Here is a 13,509-nt window from a genome sequence, read left to right on the forward strand (position 1 = left end):
CTGGCCACTTTTTGGTTGCAGCCATCATTGTTGTTTGGCGGGTCCGGGCTGGGGATTCGAACCCGCCACCTTAGGTGTATGTGGCTGGCACCTTAGCCGGTTGAGCTATAGGCGCCGAGCCTGAGTTTCTTCTTTTAAAAATGAAGGAATTGGACTAGAAAACTTTGAAAAGAAGTTCCTTCTATTGCTTAACTTTTTGTGATCCTGTTATTTGGGCAAAAAAAAAAATTTAATTATAATCCTATGATCTCAGTGACATTATGTTCTTAATGTGTATATATATAATTCAAGTCCACACACAACTTTTTTATATGGGTGTTGGAAATAAGGAAGGAGATAAGCACTTATTAACAATGCCATATAGTCTGTCAGTGACTGCTTCTTACATCTGTATTGTAGGAGAAAGGATATTCATACTTGTAACTCTCAAAAGAGATCTAGTATTCCTCACCACCTACACTAGAACCACCTGTAAAGAGGCAAGAATATTCACAGTGGGCCAGCTGTGATGGCACACACCTGTAATCCTAGCATTCTGGAAGGCTGAGGCAGGAAGATTGATTGAGCTCAAGAGTTTGAAACCAGCCTGAGCAAGACCAAGACCCTGTCTCTGCTAAAAACAGAAAAATTAGCTGAGTGCTATGGCAGGCACCTGAAGTCTTAGCTACTTGGGCAGCTGAAGCAGGAGGATCTCTTGAACCCAAGAATTTGAGGTTGCTGTGAGCTAGGCTGATGTCACAGCACTCTAGCCGAGGCAACAGAGTTCTGTCCAAAAAAAAAAAAAGTGGGGTTTTGGGGGAATAGTCATAAAAGGTTGAATCATGGTATATCTGCAGATTATATATACTTGAAGGTTTAGTTTCTTTATTTTCTTTTTATGGAACATAGTATTTCTTCTTTAATGTATGAAAACTCTTACTGAACAATGAGTTCTGGGTTGCAAAAGAGGATTTTTTTTTTTTTTTTGCACCTGTGTGTAAGCCAAAGGTTTATTTTACCTACTGCCTCTTTCAAGAAACCTTTGCATGATACTCCACTTCTCTTTAGGAAAGGACTGATGTTTACATGTATAGCTTTCTGCCTTTGTAATTAGTCCCATAGAACCCCTAGTTAGGTGTTGCCTACTCAGGAACAGAATAAACTTGAGGAAGATACAAAAAACTATTTTCAGACATATAAAAAAGGTCACATTGGCAGGGCACAGTGACTAATCCTTGTAATCAATCACTTTGAGGTGGGAGGATTGCTTGAACCCAGAAGGTTGAGGTTGCAGTGAGCTGCTTAGTGCCCACTGCACTGCAGCCAGGGTACAGAGTGAGAACCTATCTCAAAAAAGAAAAAAAGCCACTTGGATCATATAGAAGAGATAGCATTCTTTTTCCTTTTCTTTTCAAATACATAAAGACAAAGGTTAAAAAAAGCAAAATTTTAGTTTTTACGTTAGTATTTGGGGGAATTCTTCTGCCTTTGTAACGTGTACTATTAATATATGAGCATCTCATAAGGATTGTTATGTAGGGTGTTTATTAGCTTGGAGAGTGGCTAAACAAATGATTTGACAATCTTAATTCTTTTTTTTTTTCTTCTTTTTTTGATACAGAGTCTCACTTTGTTGTCCTCAGTTGAGTGCTGTGGTGATGTAGCTCACAGCAATCTCAAACTCTTGGGCTCATGTGATCCTCTCACCTCACCCTCCCTTGTAGCTGGGACTGTAGGCACCTGCCACAAAGCATGGCTATTTTTGGGAGACAGGGTCGTGCTCTTGCACAGGCTGGCCTCAAACTCCTGAGCTGAAGCGATCCACCTTCTCAACCTCCCAGAGCCACTACCCTCAGCCTTTATTTGAGGAAGAGTCTAATTTTGTCACTCTGGGTAGAGTGCTGTGCCTTCAGAGCTCATAGCAACCTCAAAGTCTTGGGCTCAAGCAGTTCTCTTGCCTCCGCCTCCCAAGTAGCTGGGACCATTGGTGCTCACTACAACACCTGCCTAGTTTTTTTGGTTTTCAGTGGAAATGGAGTCTTACTCTTCTTGCACTTGCTCAGGCTGGTCTCAACTCATGAGCACAAGCAGTCTATCTCAGCCTCCCAGAGTGCTAGGATTATAGGTATGTGCCACCCAGCCTGAGAATCCTAATTCTTGAGTGTATACTTGGAATAAGTATAAACTCTTACATAATTCTGTTATGGCTGGTATTTATTATAGTTTAGCACTACATGGCTTAGGAGACAAGTCTTATGCTTATTCAGAAGGTGAAATATAACAGAAATAAATGCAAGGCACCAAATTTGGCTTTTCCAAATGATGGCACAGTTATTGAATGAGAGAAATATGTTATAATATGGCAGATTTATTTACCAGTGTTGGCCTAAGACTGGGATATTTGTCTCTCAATGAGCCAAAACATCATTGAAGCTGCCAGAAAACCGAGTAAGTTGTTATGTGGTATGAATGAATTAATGAACAATTCAAAAAATTATAAATATGTATTTATATTTAAGATCAAGAGAGATTAAGTAGAAGTGTGTACTTGATGTTGAACAGACTACATCAGAGTAGTAGGTTCCTTAAGAGTTTTTTTCAGGAAATAATTATTTTACTTGAAAAGAACATTGATAGAACACATGGTGCAAGGGAGTGGGGGTGGTAAGAGAACCGTTTTAGATAGCATGAGCAGGTAAGTTCTGTCTGAGAGATGACACTGAAGCAGAAGGAAGAATCTGCTCTGCCATTACCCGGCTACAACTCACTATCACCAGTCTAGTGTTTTTAAAGACAAGCCAAGAATATGTGCTTCTTCATTAAATTTTTAAAATAAGCAAGCAAGTAAACAAGCATGTCTGAGGACTAGGTGTTCTTCTCTATGAGTCTATGACCCCTGTAGTGGTGTCTTCTGAGTCTTCATCTCTACGTAGGAAGAAAAAAAAAAAAAGACTGAGGAAACCAAAGACAAGTGCTTCAAATACTTGTGGGTTATCAGGTGGAAAACACATTTGATGTGTTCTATTTTGAGAAGGAAGAACAAGAACCAGTGACTGAAAGCTGCAGGAAAGCAGATTTTCACTCAAGCAAGCATTAACAATCAGAACAGACTAGAAATAGAATGGTATAGGCTGTTAGCTTGGAATTTTTTCTGTTTTTAGAAGGCAGAGTTCAAGCCAGTGTTGGATGATGAGTTGTCAAGAGTGTCTAGGGAAGGAGTTAAACAAGATGCCATTTCAAGTTCCTTTCTATCTTGAGATTCTAGAATCACCAAGATCTAGGTCTTTCTTGAGCTGTTCTCCAAATCTTCACTTTTATGTGCACAAGTGAGTTAATTGCCTCCCATACTGGTAAAATCAGTCCATCATTCTTAAAGGCTTGGTTTTTCTGTGTTTCTACTTACATGTATCAAAGGCTCATTAGTTTACAGTTCTTAAAAATTTCCTTTGCATGTTAAGGAATCATAACATTCAAAACCAGAGCTTTAGAGTCTGAAGCTGTAATTTTAGTCTCCTAACCACCTATAGAGTAGTTGGATATTGACAGCTGGTGCTTAAACTAAAGCTAGTTTATTCAAATTACTAACACTGTAGCTCTCTTGAAGTTCTAATACATTAGCAATGCATAGTCAAGTGGCCTAAGTAATTTTTTTTCAATCCTTCCTAATAGTAAGGATTCTAAAATTAAAATACAGAAAATTCATTTCTTTTGTTTGGATTAATGAACATCCTTTTAAGAATGTTGTGCAAATTGTACCATTGCTGAAAGTTTCCCTACTATAGGTAAAACACTTCATTTAAGAATGAAAAAGCAAATAGTGTGTAAGAGGATCATAGTTAAATACTGTATATAAAATAATGTTGGGCAGTGCCTGTGGCTCAGTGGGGAGAGCGCTGGCCCCATACACCGAGGGTGGCAAGTTTGAACCCAGCCCCAGCCAAACTGCAACAAAAAAATAGCTGGACATTCTGGAAGGTGCCTGTGGTCCCAGCTACGTGGAAGGCTGAGGCGGGAGAATCGCTTAAGCTCAGGAGTTGGGGGTTGCTGTGAGCTCTGATGCCACAGAACTCTACTGAGGGCAATAAAGTGAGGCTCTGTCTCTAAAAAAATAAAAAATAATATCAGTTTGATTTTGGTTGGTGCTAAGGTACTTTAATAGCTATAAGATAGTAAATTAATAGAGAAGATTGGAGAAGTATGGTTGTGAATATATAAATATATATATATAAATATATAAATAAAGCAGTTTTCTTATAATTGGCATGGTAGAATTTATTTTACGTCAATGATTTGGTAAGTACACTAAGTCAAGTAATTTTTTTTGGAGACAGAGTCTCACTCAGTTGCCCCAAGTAGAATGCAGTGGCATCATAGCTTACAGCAACCCCAGACTATTGGGCTTGAGCAATCTTCTTGCCTCACCTTCCCAAGTAGCTGGGACTATAGGCACTCGCCACAATGCCTGGATAGTTTTTCTATTTTTAGTAAAGAGTGTCTCATTCTTGTTCAGGCTGGTCTCAACTCTGAGCATAGGCTATCCACCCACCTCTGCTTCTTAAAGTGCTAGGATTACAGGAGTGAAGCACTACACCCAGCCTAAGCCAAATAATTTTTAATTTGGTATTTACTTAAATCCTTACTTTGTGTAATAATGCCATCAATTCTTTCAGTAGTAATAAATAGGATTATTAAAGGGAAAATGAGTAATTGTTTCATCCTTTTCTACTTTACCATGTTTGTAACATTTGTGGAAAACTTAAATCATAGACAAAGTGGGAAATTAGTATAATACTTGCCCCATCATAGCTATAACCCCTCCTTGCCTCAGATTTTAAAGCAGATTCTATCAAATTATGTTTTTATAATTAGTTCAGTGTGTATCCCTATCAGTAAGAACTAATTCTTTTTTTCTTTCAGTATAAACATAGTACCATTAAAACAGTTACTTTTTAGTTGGGGATAACAAGTACAGACTACTGGAGTCTAACCAGGTTCTCATGACATCAAGTAGATCTGGGTTCCTGTCTCCCTACTCTCTTGATTTAAAAAGAGGAGATTGAACTAAATTGTCTCCAAAATCCCTATCCCTAAAATTTGTAATTTAAAAAATGAGGAAATGTTCAGTGTCCAATTCAACACATAAGGAGCCTGGAAGTCATCATTTCATCAACAAGTAAACAGCCGGCTGTGGTGTCTCACACCTGTAATCCTAGCACTTTAGGAGGTGGAGATGGGTAGATTGCCTGTGCTCTTGAGTTTGAGACTAGCCTGAACAAGAGCAAGACCCCTTCTCTACTAAAAAACAAAAAATAATAATAGAGAAACTGAGGCAAGAGGATCTCTTTAGCCCAAGAATTGGAGGTTGCTGTGAGCTATGATGATGCTATGGCACTCTACCCAGAGCAATACCTTGACACTGTTTCAAAACAAAAAAGTAAACAACAACCCCCCCAAACCTGAAAAATTAATAACTCTTCTTAAATCTGTCATAGAAGCAAAGTTACAGATAGATCACTAACTTACAAGAGCAGAAACCTGCATGGGAATCTGTGCCAGGGAAGGAAAACTTGAACAGTAATTGACAGATCACCGAGGCTCAGCATATACAAGCTGCAGAGTGAAAAATTTCAAGAGTGACTGCTTTTGTGAGTTTTTCCTTAGAGAGCTCAACCAGATTCTCACAATGAATGTCACAGAAAAATCCTCTTGGGCTTCTGGTAGAGGGAGAGGAAAAGGAACCATTTTAAAATACGCCAGAACATTTTATTCTTAGTAATGCCTGCCTTAAGAGACACTGTTTTGCAAGAGCTTAGATAATTGGGGTTTTGTTAGAGGGAAGGGAAATACCCAACTCCTGACCACTCTAGCCACCCTGGTTGGAGGGAGACTGAGTAGCATTTGTGAAGTTCACAGTTCAGAGGCACAGGCCCACTCAAAGACTAAGACCTAATCATGGGACTCCAGAATGCACCCTCCCCTAGTTCCTTACCACCACATTATTAAAGGCCTATTTACAGCAGTTCCTTTTACCCAGTATCTAACATCTAGCTCTCTCTCAAGAAAGAAATCACAAGACATACTACAAAGCCAACAACATAATTTGAAGAGACAGAGTAAGCAACAGAATCAGATTCAGGTAAGAACAGGAATTTAAAACAACTGATTGAAATGCTAAGAGCTCTAGGGATAAAGTGGATGGCATACAAGAGCAGATGGGCAGGGTAAGCAGACAGAGGAAAATTTTAAGAAGTAAAAAAAGAAATGATAAGACATAAAAAACACTAATAGAAATGAAGAATGCCTTTGATGGGCTCTTTACTAGACATCACAGCTGAGGAAAGAATCTCAAGCTTTAGGATATGTCAATTGAAAGTTCCAAAATGGAGAAACAAAGAGAAAAAAGACTGAAATAAATTACACAGAATATCCAAGAACTGTGTGATAGCTACAAACATAGCATATGCATGATGGGACTACCAGAAGGAAAAGAAAGAGAGAAAGGAACAGAAGAAATACTGGAAACAAAACAACAGCATTTCCCTCAGAATTAATGTGAGAAACTAAACCATAAATCTAGGAAGCCCAGAAAATACTAGGCAGGATAAATTAAAAAATAAACAAACAAAAAACGTATAGGTATCTCATATTCAAATTGCAGAAAATCCAAGTTAAAAACTCTAGAAATAAGCCAGTGTGAGAAAAGAAAACATAAGCATTATATCCAACTTTTCCTCAGAAACTATGCAAATAAGAAGGGAGTGGAGTGAAATATTTAAAGTGTTGAGAGAGAAACATGGCCAGCCTAAAATTCTGTACCCTGCAAAGTTATTCTTCAAAAGTGAAGGAGAAATAAACTCTTTGCAGATGAACAGAATTGGGAAAATTTGTTGCTGGCAGGGTGCCTTGTTATAAATGTTATGAGAAGGTCTTCAAAGAGAAGGAAAATGATATGTCAGATCTATATTTTAAAAAAATGGATAGCCCTGGAGATGGAGTAAATACTGGTAAAATTTTAAAAAATTTTATTTTTAATTGATTTAACAGATCAGTTTTTATAATGTAATAGCAATGATCTATTGGACACACATCTGTATGCTTACATATAAATGAAATGAATGACAAAAATGCAAGGGATGAGAGAGAAAAATTAGGATTATTTTATTATGATAGGGTGCTTGCATTACCTATGCAGTGATATATATATTTATTCAAAATATATTTATTTGAAAGTGGACGTGGATTAGATGTCAATATATTTTGCAAACTCTAACACAACCATTTAAAAAAGCATAAAAAGGAAGTAAAACTGAAAAACTAAGAGAGCAAATGGAGTCATAGGAAATGCCAATTAAAACTGCAAAAGGCAAGGACAGGGGTGATGGTTCACGCCTGTAATCCTAGCAGTCTGCGAGGCTGAGGTGGGCGGGTTGCCTGAACTCAGGAGTTCAAGAGCAGCCCAAGCAAGAGCGAGATCCATGTCTAAAAAAATAGCCATCCTTGTGGCAGATTCCTATAGTCCCATCTACTTAGGAGGCTGAGGCAAGTGAATTGCTTGAGCCCAGGAGTTTGAGATTGCTATGAGCTGTGATGCCAGGGCACTCTATGCAGGATATGGAGTGAGACTCTGTCTAAAAAAAAAAAAAAAAGAATAAACAAACTGCAAAAGGCAGCATAAGAAAGACAAAAATAGGAACAAAGGAAAAAGGCAACAAAAAGGAAATAATAATTGATATAATACGTACTCTGACTATATCCATAATTACTTTTCAAGGCAATAACAGATTCAGTATGAATCAGAATAAGAAATCCACTTTAAATATAAAAACACATGTAGATTAAAAATAAATGACTGGAGAAAAACAAACTATACTAATACTGACTAAAAGAAAGTAAGAATGCCTATATTCCGCAAGTAAGCAGACTTCACAACAAGGAAAGTTTTCAGGGATAAAGAGGGTTATTATATAATGATAAAGGATCAATTCTTCAAGAAGACACATAATACTTAACATGTACCTAACAACAGATCATCAAAATAAGTGAGACTTTTAGAAATACAAGGAGAAATAGGTTATTGAAATCTCAACTTTGACAGTAAATTAATCTATCAGAAATGGACAGATCCAGCAAGCAGAAAATTTGTAAGGACGTAGATGCTGAACTCAACAGCACCATCAGTCAACTGAGTATCATTGAAATCTGTCAACTTTATACAATAACAGCACAGTATGCATTCTTCTCAAGCTCACTTGAAAACATTCACCAGGGTAGACCATTTCTTAGACCATAAAACACACCCTAACTTAAGAGAATAGAGGTTATACAGTGTCTACTCTCACACCACTAGAAGAATTAAACTAGAAATAACAGAAAGATAGCTGGAAAATTTCAAAATACATGGAGATTAAATAACATGACTGTAACTAATATAGGGGTCAAAGAAGAAATCTTAAGAGAAATTTGAAAATATTTTGAGCTGAGTGAAAATGAAAACATCAAATTTGTGGGATGCAGTAAAGGCAGTACTTAAAAAGAAATTTATATCAATAACATTTAAAGCATAGACTACAAAAGAAGATCTAAAATTAATAATCTAAGCTTTCATCTTAGAAAACTAGAAAAAGAGGAGCAAATTAAATCCAAAGTAAGCAGATGAAAATAAATAATAAAAATTAGAGCAGAAATCAATGGAATTGAAAACAGGAAATCAGAGAAAACCTAAAGGTCATTCTTAGAAAAGATCAGCAAAGGCCAGGTGTGCTGGGTCACACCTGTAATCTCAGTACTCTGGGAGACTGAGGCAGGATTGCTTGAGCTCAGGAGTTTGAGACCAGCCTGAGCAAAGCAAACCCCCCCATCTCCCGTCTTCCAAAAAAGAGAGAAAATTAGCAAGGCTGAGGCAGGAGGATTACCTAAACCCAGGAGTTCGAGATTGCTGTCAGTTAGGCTGATGCCATGTCATTATAGCCTGGGCAGACCCTGTAAAGGCTCTATTACAAAAAAATAAAAATGAAAAATCAGTAAAATCAATAAGCCTCTCTGAGATGACACAATTACTAACACGAGAAATTAGGCCTACCTGTAGTCCTAGCACTTTGTGAGGTCAAGGTGGGAGGATTGCTTAAAGTCAGGAGTTTGAGACCTGCCTGAGCAAGAGCAAGACCTCAGCTTAAAAATTAATCAGACATGGTGGTGTTCACTGGTAATCCCAGTTACTTGGCAGTCTGAGGCTAAAGGATCACTTGAGTCCAAGAGTTTGAGGTTGCAGTGAGCTGTAACGATGCCACTACACTCTTGCCTGGGCAACAGAGCGAGACCTTATCTCTCCTCCTCCCCCTACCCCCGCCCCCCGCCAATAAAAAAGGAAAGAGAGACTTCACTACAAATCCATGAACATTACAAGGATAATAAAGGAATAGTATGAACAACTCTATGCCCCAGAATTTGTTAGCCAGTGTAAAATGGACCAATTTCTTAACACAATCTGCTAAAATTTACACAAGAAAAAATACACACTCTAAGTAGCCCTATGTGTATTGAAGAAATTAAGTAAATTACTAATGACCTTCTAAAACAGAAAGCACCAGGCCCAGGTTTATTCACAAGTGAATTCTACTAAACATTTAAACCTCAGTTTCATTCACAGGCTCTGTTGACCTTTGTACTGTGGTCACCTTTGGAGTCCTCCCCTTGGTATGTATGTAGCACTTCTATGGTCCGACCTTGTATGACCATAACTCTGACAGCCATTCCAGAAAGAGAGTTCCAAAATTGCTTTGAAAGGTGGACTAGGTGCTGGCATTGGGGCTTAGCTTCTCAGGGCGGGTACCTCAGTGTGACCATAGTAATAGTCAGCACTTTTCCTAGGTTGAGTTCATGAACTTAATGTCTGACCTCCAAAAAGTGAGGATCTGCCTGGAGCACATTCATCGTAGATAGGAGGAGGAATTCATTCTGGAAAGTCTAGGTTTTGAGATTCTAGCCACTTGAATGATGAACTAAAGCAGTAGATGTAGTTCTTAAGAACATAGACTTCAGATGCAGACCACCTTCAACCTTCAAGCTTCAACCTTATCTTAGTGTAGCACCTTCTAGCTATTGATGGAGGGCAGTTCCTTACCCTCTCTGACATGTTCCTCCTGTGTCAGATGGGGATGGTAAGACCACTTATTTTATAGAGTGGTCAGGAGGATTCAAACTTCATCCAAGTAAAGTCTTTAGAACAGTGCCTGGCCCACATTAAGCACTTACTAAGTACTAACTATTCTTGATGGCGATGGTGTTGTTTACTTCACTTTGTAGGTTCACAAACTTCTGTATACATAAGAATCAAGTAGGAGTTTGTGAAATGCTGGATCTTACTGCCAGAGCTTTTGACTGAGTATAGATTTGGCCTGTGCATCTTAACAAATACATAGGTAGGGCGGTGCCTGTGGCTCAAAGGAGTAGGGCACCCAGGCCCATATGCCAGAGCTGGCGGGTTCAAACCCAGCCCTGGCCAAAAACTGCAAGAAAACCAAAAAACAAATACATGGGTGATTCTGCTACAACCCCCCACACCCTTACTTTGAAAAGTAGAAGATAGGAAAGAGTCAGTGGGAATTTTACAATAGTAGAGTGAGATGGGACAAGTAGAATCTAGTATCTTTACAGGAAATTGGAAATTGGAGAGTAGAAGTAAAAAGTTGGAGAGAGATGAGTGCTTCAGATATGACAAAGGATGTTTTGGCAAGCATTGGCACAAAAAAAGCACTTTGCTATTTTGAGCCTACATGACTTAAACCCCAAGTAGGGCTGTTGAGAAATTCTTACCTGGAGATTTTTCCAGGAAGAAAGCACAGTCACAGTTGCAGTAGGCTGCTTAAAGCAGTGGTTCTCAACCTTCCTAATACCGCGGCCCTTTTTTTTTTAAGAGACAGAGTTTCACTCTGTCACCCTCAGTAGAGTGCTGTGACGTCACAGCTCACGTCCAGCTCCTGGGCTTAGGTGATTCTCTTGCCTCAGCCTCCCAAGTAACTGGGACTACAGGCGCCCACCACAATGTCCAGCTATTTCTTGTTGCAGTTTGGCTATAGAGCTGGCGTCCTACCCACTGAGCCACAGGCATCACCCAGTTGCAACCCTTTAATACAGTTCCTCATGTTGTGGTGATCCCCAACCATAAAATTATTTTCGTTGCTACTTCATAACTGTAATTTTGCTACTGTTATGAATCGTAATGTAAATATCTGATATGCAAGATGTATTTTCATTATTATAAAGGGGTTGAGAACAGCTGGCTTAAAGGAATGGTTGCTATCAGCTGGCCTTCCAGCTTCTCAGGAGAATGTCTTGAGTATGATATACTGTACTTACTATTTCTGATGTATCTTTAGATGTCCTATTTAATAATACAAAATAGAGCTTTTCAGTGAGAATAAAATAGTATAAACAGGTGTTTTTAGTCTGAAAGTCCTTTTATTCATATTAACCACTGTGTGATAGAAACATCTTTCTGTCCTCAAATACTATTCATTTGAATTACTAACCACTAAGAGCTGGCGGTCAGGGACCTGAGTTTGGTTGTTATCATAAATAATGATGCTCGGAAATGTAACTATGCATAGTTAGTGAAACTAAAGCCTCAATGTTTAGGGACTAAAATTAATTCAAAATATTTTCAGGAAGAATGTGGCCAAGTTGGCCCACACACTATAGTACAAGCTGAAAAACAGTAATCAGAAGATTGTGTTGTAAAATTACTAAATAAGCTCTTGTAAACAATCTATTATATGAAACTACCTTTAATGATTTAGATGAGAAGCATGTAGGCAAACCCTACTAATCATGGTCACATGATAATGTGCAAGTTTCAATCCAGAAGATTTGGATAAATGTTTTGCAGCTAGACCCAGAAATCAACTTTTCAGTAATTTCTGCAAAGCATTTTCTGTATTTTATCAAATATAGTAATTATATCACAAGCAGTGTCAAATTCTGAAATGGTATGTGTAGAGCAAAAAGTAACACTTTGCCTTTCTTAATTCTGATTATCCTAATTTGGGATAAATAGTTCCTTCTTAATTAGTTAATGCTTTAAGATTGTGGGCTGAAAGGTGTCATGAAGTGCAAATTACTGTTCATTTCTGTGAACATTCTTCATGTTTAATAGGCAAAAGGTGGAATAAAAGAGCCAAAAATTATAACAGATAGTATCAGAATATAAAAGCAAATTTTTAAAAACGATTATACAGTAGATTTGAAAGAATTTTTTTATATCAGTTGAGATAATTTTAATTTTTTATATTTAGAAGATTTTTATTATATAAAGGCATATGTCAGTTTTACCTTTTTGTTGATAAATTGCTGATGTAAATCTCTCTACAACTCTTAATTTTTTTTCTCTTTTTTGTCTCAAAAAGGTTAGTACTTGAGAATGTTGTTTACTATAACTGTTCCAATTTACTAGTAGTTTTCTTAATTTTGAATATTTTATATTTCATATTAAATTCAGGATTACTGAATTGAACTTTTAAAAGTACTCTCTTCTTGTAGAGATGTGTTTACATTGTGGAATCATTTCCAGATAGCAGTAAACACAAACTGCTTTTCTGTTACCTTTTCTTGAATTTGATGATGAAATTAACAATAAACAAATATGTTAATATAGGCCATTAGTAATATCATAATAACATAGTAACATATTAATATTAACATAATTATATAACATATTTTGTAACATAACATTAATATAACCAACCTATGTGTGGTCCTCTGTCACATTTTGTTTGATATCATGATAAAAAGATTCTTAATTATACTGCAGCCAAATATATTAAACACTAAACTTTCAGCTTTTTTTTGAGACAGAGTCTCACTTTGCCGCCCCCAATAAAGTGCTGTAGTGTCATAGCTCACAGCAACCTCAAATTCTTGGGCTCAAGTAATTCTCCTGCCTCAGCCTCCCTAGTAGCTGGAACTACAGGTACCCACCACAATGCCCACCTATTTTTAGAGACGGGGTCTCACTCTTGTTCAGGCTGGTCTTGAACCCATGAGCTCAAGCAATCCACCCACCTTGGTGTCCCAGAGTGCTAGGATTACAGGTATGAGCTAAACTTCCAGCTTTTGATGCCTGTAGCACATATTCCCTATTCATATATGTGATAAGATGTTAATGAAAGTAAAAGAGAAATATCATTTTTTGGTGGAAGAATTGTACCCACGTATTTATTCATTCAACAAATACTATATTAAATGCCAGTTCCCATATGCCAGGCACTATTTTGGGCACTTGGGATACTACAGTGTACCGGAGTCCTGTTTTCCTGAGTGTATCTTTTCTCTGCCTGATACTGCAGATAGATACTGCAGTGTACCAGAGTCCTATTTTCCTAAGTGTATCTTTTCTCCACCTGAGTTGCTGTATTATCTATTTGTTCCTCCATAAAGAATTAGACTAACTTCATGATAATAAACAAATATCACAAGTTGACACCTTAAAAAAAAAAACAACAACACTGAACCAGGCGTGGTAGCTCATGCTTGTAA

At 37.6% G+C, this 13,509-nt stretch overlaps 1 protein-coding gene and 1 pseudogene across 2 annotated transcripts in view; one reads left to right on the plus strand and one right to left on the minus strand.

Annotated features, from left to right (window-relative positions):
• LOC100944131 (ubiquitin-conjugating enzyme E2 E2) overlaps nt 1–13,509 on the plus strand; it is a 385,813-nt gene that overhangs the window by 207,603 nt on the left and 164,701 nt on the right. The gene's annotated exons all lie outside the window — the stretch shown is intronic.
• On the minus strand, nt 887–986 carry LOC111725820 (annotated as a pseudogene).

This window comes from Otolemur garnettii, unplaced genomic scaffold, assembly GCF_000181295.1.
Source record: "Otolemur garnettii isolate 467f Iridium unplaced genomic scaffold, OtoGar3 scaffold00002, whole genome shotgun sequence".
Taxonomy (NCBI): domain Eukaryota; kingdom Metazoa; phylum Chordata; class Mammalia; order Primates; family Galagidae; genus Otolemur; species Otolemur garnettii.